Below are 8,178 nucleotides of genomic sequence, written 5' to 3'. Positions count from 1 at the left end.
GCGGCGTCCTCCCCGCCGCGCCCCGCAGCGCCCCGGGCCCCCCCAATTCCCATCAGCACGCTGTAGGGGGAGCACTACATGGTTCCCAGCGGTAACAGCGCCAGAGGAGAGAAAAGGGGGAGATTGTAACTGTGGTGATGGATGTTAACTAGATTTATTACAGTGATCATTTCTTAATATATACAATATTGAATCATTATGTTGCAATCCTGAAGCTAATATAATTGTTTCTCAATAAAAGTAGAAAAGATTACAATGTTTTGCACCATTAAAGTTGTTAATCCCAATACACAGACACGCACAAAAATCAGTATCACACGAAGAGGTGACCAAAAAAATATAGGACAAAAAATAAACAAACCAATCCATGGCCACCTGCCCTATTTTCCTGGTCTTTACCCGCTTTCCTGGGGGGCAGGTGGGGGAGGTAAATGTACAAAGGTCAGAAACACAGTCCCCCTGGCCTCTCAGAGAGCAGTGTCAAGCCAATAGTCGAATAGTGAATGGGCTTTTAAGTTCTGGTATCGTTTTAAACCAGTGAACATTTTTCTTTCTCTTTAAGAAAAAAGGTTGTGGCTCATGGAATAATACATATGCCACCTGGAGTGTGGGCGGGAGACCTGCCCCTGATCCAGCTACATCTGAGCCAGCTTAGACCACCTTGAGCCAGGAGGTTCGTGAAGATGGGTGGGAGAGCGGGTGTGGAGGGAAGGGGCGTTACTGGCACCTGGCCAAAAGTCTTTGAATTTTTCTGCTTCCCTCCTGACCTCTCAAAAGATATACTCACCTCAACCCACATTCATTGAGCAGCTATTTTGCTTGGTTGGAGATTTAACAAAAAGATGAATAACTGAAACTGTTTCAGGGATTTCTTAGCAATTCGGCCTTGGGGACTACTAGCCATACATTAAGGGCACATGGTCAATAATTAATATTTAGCTCAGGTAAAATCTCCCTTTTGAACGGGGAGATTAAAATCCAATTTGTCCTTGTGTGGGTCGAAAATGAAGGCGAAATCAAAATCGCCAGAAGTAACAATATTCTCGGATCAGGACCCTGCCCTGCCCCTGGCAGCCAGGGAAAGAAACCCGGACAGGAGGTCAGTGAAAACATTCAGAGAAACCCCACGTCCCACCTTGTGTTGGGCTTTTCCTTCAAACGGCTTAGATCTAATTTTTAAAAATACTCCTGTAAATTAAAAAAAAAAAATCAATTAGGAGGAAGAAGCAGAGCTTTCATTTAAACTGGCATTTCTAAAAAAAAAAAAAGACAGAAAAAAAGTAGCATTTCTTTTTCAATTATATTCTATAACTATATCACATGGGTTTTTTTAGGAGAAATGAGTTACTAGGGTTGCCAGCCCAGGTGCCCCAAAAGGGGGTTCCATGGTGTAATGGTTAGCACTCTGGACTCTGAATCCAGCGATCCGAGTTCAAATCTCGGTGGAACCTTAACTTTTCATCTCATTTAAAACGGTGCAGTAGCCCTGACCAGTCTGGCTCAGTGGATGGATCATCCGCCTGCGGACTGAAAGGTCTCAGGTCCCCTACTGGTGTATGTTTCTCTTATTCCTCTCCCTTCCTCTCTGTAAAAAATCAGTAAAATATATATTTTTTAAAAAGTTAAAACCACGCAGTAGTCAGGAAGGCGGGCTGCTGCAGCGCGCGGTCTGCAGGCTGGGGACCCTCCTGCCCTCCCCAGCCCAGCACTCCCAATCCGCGGTTAAGGAGCCGCCAAAAGGAAAAGGAAAGCGACAGACTACGTTGAGGGTCAGTCGTGCGGGTCAGTGGTCAGGCTCGGAAAGATACTGCAGAGCAGGATGGAGAACAAACCAGAGGTGGGAGAGGGGCTGACGTGGACCCCCGCCCCTCCCCCGCCATGGCCCCCCGCGGCCAACCCAACGCTCCGCGCCCTCCCGGCTGGGCAAGACCACCCTGGCGACGAATGTGCACTATAAGCCTCTGCCGCTTTCAGCCGGAGCTTTATCCACGCAAGTCTGAAACTTTGAGTGGATGCGGCGAGGCTTCCGGAGTCCCGGCCGGAGCCCCACCGGGAAGCGCGCAGCAGGAAAGCATGGTGCTTGCAGGGAAGGCGCCCAGCCGTCCCCAGCCTCCCAGGACTCCAAACATGTCACAAATGAAAGAAATGGAAGCAAGCAACCTTTTGGACACAGAGTTCAAAACTATGGTTATAAAGTTACTAAAGGATCTTAATGAGAGCTTCAAGAGACTTCGTGAGAATGTGAAATACATGAGAAAGGACCAGTCAGAAATTAGGTATACACTAACTGGAATAAAGAATAATATACAGGAATTCAACAGTAGGGTAGAGGAGTTTCAGAATCAAATCAATAATTTGGAATATGAGGAAGCAAAAAACACCCAATCAGAAGAGCAAAAAGAAAAAAGATTCCAAAAATATGAAGATAGTGTAAGAAGCCTCTGGGACAACTTCAAGTGTACCAACACCCACATTATGGGTGCCAGAAGAAGAGAGAGAGCAAGATATTGAAAACCTATTTGAAGAAATAATGACAGAAAACTTCCCCCACCTGGTGAAAGAAATAGACTTACAAGTCCAGGAAGCACAGCGAATCCCAAACAAGAGGAACCCAAAGAGGTCCACACCAAGACACATAATAATTAAAATGCCAAGGGCTAAGACAGAGAGCATCTTAAAAGCAGCAAGAGAAAAAGTTAGTTACCTACAGGGAGTGCACAAACGGCTGTCAGCTGATTTCTCGACAGAAACTTTGCAGGCCAGAAGGGAGTGGCAAGAAATATTCAAAGCGATGAATAGCAAGGACCTACAGCCAAGAATACTCTACCCAGCAAAGCTATCATTCAGAATTGAAGGTCAGATAAAGAGCTTCACAGACAACAAAAAGCTTAAGGAGTTCATCACCACCAAACCAGTATTACATGAAATGCTGAAGGGTATTCTTTAAGAAGAGGAGGAAGAAGAAAGCAAAAAAATAAAAAATATGAACAATAAAATAGCAACAAATACATATCTATCAACAATTTAATGTAAAAATCAAAATAAACCAACAAGAAATCTACTGAACAAAATAAACTTGTGAATAAAATAGAATCAGAGGCATGGAAATATGGAACAGGCTGATGAATCTCAGAGGGGAGGGGGGGAAGGGGTAGGAAGAGTTTAACCAAAGATCTTACCTATGGACACAGACAATAGGGTGGTAAAGGCCTGGGGTGGGGTGGGAATGGGGTGGAGGGGGCAATGGGGAGAAAAATGGGGGACATCTATAATACTCTCTACAGTAAAGATTTAAAAAAAAAAATTTTTTTTTAAAGAGCCTAACTAAGTACCCACCAACAGAACGCACAAATAAGTTGTGGCATATTCATACAAGGAAATAAAAATGCAGCAATGGAAAAGAAAAAAAGTTTAGAAAAGTAATCAAAGGAATAGGAGGAAATTACTTTGGAAAATTGTTTGGCAATATCTATAAAACTAAACATATACCTATGCTGTAACTCATCCATCCCACTCCACAAAATGAGCGCACCTGTCCATTCACATTTATAAGAATGTTCAGGGCAGCTTTCTTCATAATAGACAATAGCTGATGGCAACTCAATACTCATCAATGGCAAAATTCTTAACTAAATGGTGATATATTGATACAGTGAATCACTACTCAGCAGAAGAAAATTAAATTACTGCTATAGATAAGAATGATTCTTACAGACATAATGAGTAAAAAAAAGTCAGACAAAAAAGTGATTATTGTATGATTTTATTTATATGAAGTTCAAGAACAGGCGAAATAATGAATGTTTCTAGAAATATGAAAAAATGATTTCTTCTGAATAGCCTTTGGGGTGGATATTAATGGAGGGAAGCAAGAGGGAGCCTTCTGGGAAGCTGAGAGCATTCTTCATTGTTATCTGGAGAATAGCTGCTACACACATGTAGCTAATCCGTGAGTTCTACACGGAAACACTGCCCTTTATGTGTATTTCACCCAGACAAGTTTAAAATCACTATATACTGGTAAGACAATTCCTTATTCAGTGTCAGTTAGATGCTACGCCGTGTAAGTTCTGAAGATACTGAAGAAGGGAGACGTTGTCATGTTGGGAAGATAGAGGAAGTTTTATGAGAAGCTGATTCTGGAGGGAGTGGGTCACCTACCAGGAAAGTGTGTGAAGTTTAGCACCGGGAGGGGGAGCAATGGCCCCAGAGCTTACAGAGGCCTTGTAACCTTCTTAGGCCCAGTACCCTGCAGGTCCGTGAGCGATTCTCCCTGCAGTCCAGGACACCATTCCCGCTGCAGTGTTATTCTTTCTTCATAGCACCCATCTCTTCCTCCATGGCACTAGTCACAGTGAGTAACCTATATTGATGTGTTTAATAACCTAATGCCAGTCCTTATTCTAATTACATCATACTAGGTAACAAATTGCCCCAAACTTAGAGCTCGATGGTGTGATCCTCCCACTCCATGTGGCAATGACTGGCAACTCAGATGTGTTGTAGGTGGTGGGAAGGCACCCTTCCCGTGGGGTCAGACCAAACCTGGGCTCAGCACCCTCAGTACTTGCATTCTGGCTAGGAAAGAATTCTGAGTCAAGACCCAAACTATAAGAGAACATCTGTGTGTGTGTGTGTGTGTGTGTGTGTGTGTGTGTGTGTGTGTGTGTGTGTGTATGGCTAATATGCTAAGTGTCCCTCCGACCATCCGACTGGTCGCTATGACGTGCAATGACCACCACAGGGCAGATGCTCAATGCAGGAGCTGCCATTTACAAAGAAACGGCTCTGCGGACCTGGCACCGCCAAAGCAACACTGGCTTCTCCCAAGTGGGACACAGGCCTTGCCACCACCCCGGAGAGACACCCCACCGAATTACAGCCAGTGCTGCAGAGACCCCATGGCCCAGCCCAGCCCAGAAACAATGGCTGTGGGCACCAGGTAATGACATCACATGGCAATGCCCGGCTTCCTCTCCCTAGCAACTAGCCTCCTTGGAGTTTCTTCAGCCAGGAACACAACTTGCTTTATAGCCAGTTGTAAACATTTTACACTTTAACCAAATGTCTGTGAAGCATTTTCCTGTGCCTCATCTCATTTGATCCTCACAGAAGTCCTGGAGTAGGTAGATAGGAGACTCAGTAGAATCCTATTTTCTTTTCATTAGCTGGAAAATGGAGATTTAGAAAGCTTAGAAACCTGACCCAATTGAAAAGAAGTAAGAAATGGTGGACCTTAAAAATGACTTCAGGTTTTCTCACTGAGCAGAATATAGTCAAACACGGCTGCAGTTAAATATTTTACCCTTTGTTCTCCCTGCATGATCTACAATAATAATCTGCTTCGTGTTGCTGTGTTGCTGTGTTGCTGACAATTACCTGAAAGAGAAGTTGGGGTGCTTCACTGGGCTGAAAAAAGTTTAGCTAAATCAGAAAGCAGGTCTAATTAAGCAAGTTTATTCTATATATACTAGAGGCCCAGTGCATGAAATGTGTGCACAGGTAGGGTCCCTAGGCCTGGCTGGCGATCAGGGCCAAGTTGTGGGGTGACTGGCAGGGTGATCGGGGCCCCCCACTCATACCCGCCTTGGCCAGATGGTGCTGCCTGCTCACTGTCCCTGCCCCCCGCTGCTGCCTGCTCACTGTCCCTGCCTCCCTCTGTGGGGCAACCAGAGAGGAGGTCTGGGGGCCTCTGCTCACACCCACCTTGGCTGGCCTGGGGCCTGTGGGCTGGGGGCAGCTCCTGCGTTGAGTGTCTGCCCCCTGGTGGTCAGTGCACATCATAACGACTGGTCATTCTGCCGGTCGTTCTGCCATTCAGTCGATTTGCATATTAGGCTTTTATTATCTACTAGAGGCCCTGTGCAGGACCTCTAGTAGGGTCACTAGGCCTGGCTGGCGATCAGGGCTGATCGGGGCCTTCCTTCGTTCATGCCGCCCCCTGGTGGTCAGCGCATGTCATAGTGAGTGATCAGTCTCCTGGTGGAACTCCCACAGGGACAATTTGCATATTAGGCTTTTATATATAGACTAGAGGCCTGGGGCACAAAATTCGTACAAGGGGCTTGACCCTTGCAGCCCCAGCTTCATCCAGAAGGTCATCTGGAAGGATGTCTGGAAGGTTGTTCGGCTGTCCGGTCTAATTAGCATATTATGCTTTTATTATTATAGATATTAATAATAGAGGAAATTGGCCGGGATGCCATCACATAACGACCAATCAGGATGGGGGTGAGCAGACCAGCAGGGGGGAGCAGTTGGGGGCAAGCAGGCCAGCAGTGGGGGGGGGGAGTTAGGGGTGAGCAGGCCAGCAGTGAAGAGCAGTTGGGGGCAACCAGGCCAGCAGGGAAGGGGTTAGGGGCAATCAGGCAGGCAGGTGAGTGGTTAGGAGCCAGCAGTCCCGGATTGTGAGAAGGATGTCTGACTGCCGGTTTAGGCTCAATCCCTGTAAACAGGACATCCTTCGAGGGGTCTCAGATTGGAGAGGGTACAGGCCAGGCTGAGGGACACCCCCTCCCGTGCACGAATTTTGTGCACTGGGCCACTAGTGTGTGTGTATATATAATTAGGCAAGCAAATTATCACTTCAAAAAATAATACTTAAGTGGCTACAGATAATCACATTTTTTCAGTGACACTATTACTTAAATAAGACTTGAGTTGTTTTTATTCCCCCAAAATATTTTTATTGCTTTCAGAGAGGGATAGAGAGATAGAAACATCAATGATGAGAATCATTGATTGGCTGCCTCCTGCTTGCCCCACACAGGGGATGGAGCCCGCTGTCGAGTAACACTCCCTCCACGTTCTGCGTGGAGTAGGGTTCGGTATCTGAAAGAGGAGCCGCACAACAAATGAGAGAAAAAGACACAAGATAATTTTGCAATATTGGGGGACCAGGCGGGCAAGTCCCGAAGGACTTCCTCCAGTGCTCAGGCCTCACCAAGCTTTTATTCATCTGGGATGCACCCATAGCATAGCCCTTAGGCAGGTGACCCCTGGCAACAGACAGACTAGCCCATCAGCAAGGATTTACATAATAATAAATGGGAGAGTAGTTTCAGCTACCACTGTCTGGACAAACAGAGGTGGCGCCTAGCTCCGACCTTTGCTAGGGCTTCAAAGGCACCCAGCCTTCGGGGGGTTTCTGTCTATGCTTATCAGATAGTGAAGGCAATGAATGGACTCCGGCAGCCCGCAACCTCAGAATCAAGCCGTAACCTCCTGGTTCATAGGTCAATGCTCAACCACTCAACCATGCAGGCCAGGCTGAACATGCCTTGAGTTCTTTCTTTTAAATGTATTTTTTGTTATTGATAGGATTACCGATATCTCCCGTTTTCTTCTGCCTTTCCCTCCTCCTCTCAGCCCCTACCCACCCCCAGGTCTTCACCACCCTATTGCCCATGTCCATGGGCTATGCATATCCTATCTAATAAAGAGGTAATATGCAAATTGACCATCACTCCAACACACAAGATGGCTGCCACAAGATGGCTGGCAGGGGAGGGCAGTTGTGGGCAATCAGGCTGGCAAGGGAGGGAACTTAGGGGTGACCAGGCCAGCAGGGGAGGACAGTTGGGAGGGACCAGGCCAGCAGGGGAGGGCAGTTGGGGGGTACCCAGGCCTGCAGGGGAGGACAGTTAGGGGCAATCAGGCTGGCAGGGGAGCAGTTAGACATTGATTAGGCTGGCAGGGGAGTGGTTAGGGGGTGATCAGGCTGGAAGGCAGAAGTGGCTAGGGGCAATCAGGCAGGCAGGCAGGCAGGTGAGCGGTTGGGAGCCAGCAGTCCTGGATTGTGAGAGGGATGTCCCAGATTTGAGAGGGTGTAGGCTGGGCTGAGGGACACCCTCCCTCCCCCATGCACGAATTTCATGCACTGAGCCCCTAGTACAGTGATGGCGAACCTTTTGAGCTCGGCGTGTCAGCATTTTGAAAAACCCTAACTTAACTCTGGTGCCGTGTCACATATAGAAATTTTTTGATATTTGCAACCATAGTAAAACAAAGACTTATATTTTTGATATTTATTTTATATATTTAAATGCCATTTAACAAAGAAAAATCAACCAAAAAAAATGAGTTCGCGTGTCACCTCTGACAAGCGTGTCATAGGTTCGCCATCACTGCCTTAGACAGTGGTTCTCAACCTTCTGGCCCTTTAAATACAGTTCCTCA

The 8,178-nt window shown here is 46.6% G+C and overlaps 1 non-coding gene across 1 annotated transcript; it reads left to right on the top strand.

The window, feature by feature from the left end:
* The first annotated feature begins 1,379 nt into the window (after positions 1–1,379).
* Positions 1,380–1,451, top strand: TRNAQ-CUG. Its single transcript has one exon. It is a non-coding gene; the product is annotated as a tRNA-Gln (tRNA).
* Positions 1,452–8,178: the final 6,727 nt, after the last annotated feature.

The sequence above is a fragment of the Myotis brandtii genome, unplaced genomic scaffold (genome assembly GCF_000412655.1).
Source record: "Myotis brandtii unplaced genomic scaffold, ASM41265v1 scaffold980, whole genome shotgun sequence".
NCBI classification, from domain to species: domain Eukaryota; kingdom Metazoa; phylum Chordata; class Mammalia; order Chiroptera; family Vespertilionidae; genus Myotis; species Myotis brandtii.
The sequence above is the reverse complement of the archived record's forward strand: the minus strand, read 5'-3'. Positions and strand labels throughout refer to the sequence as shown.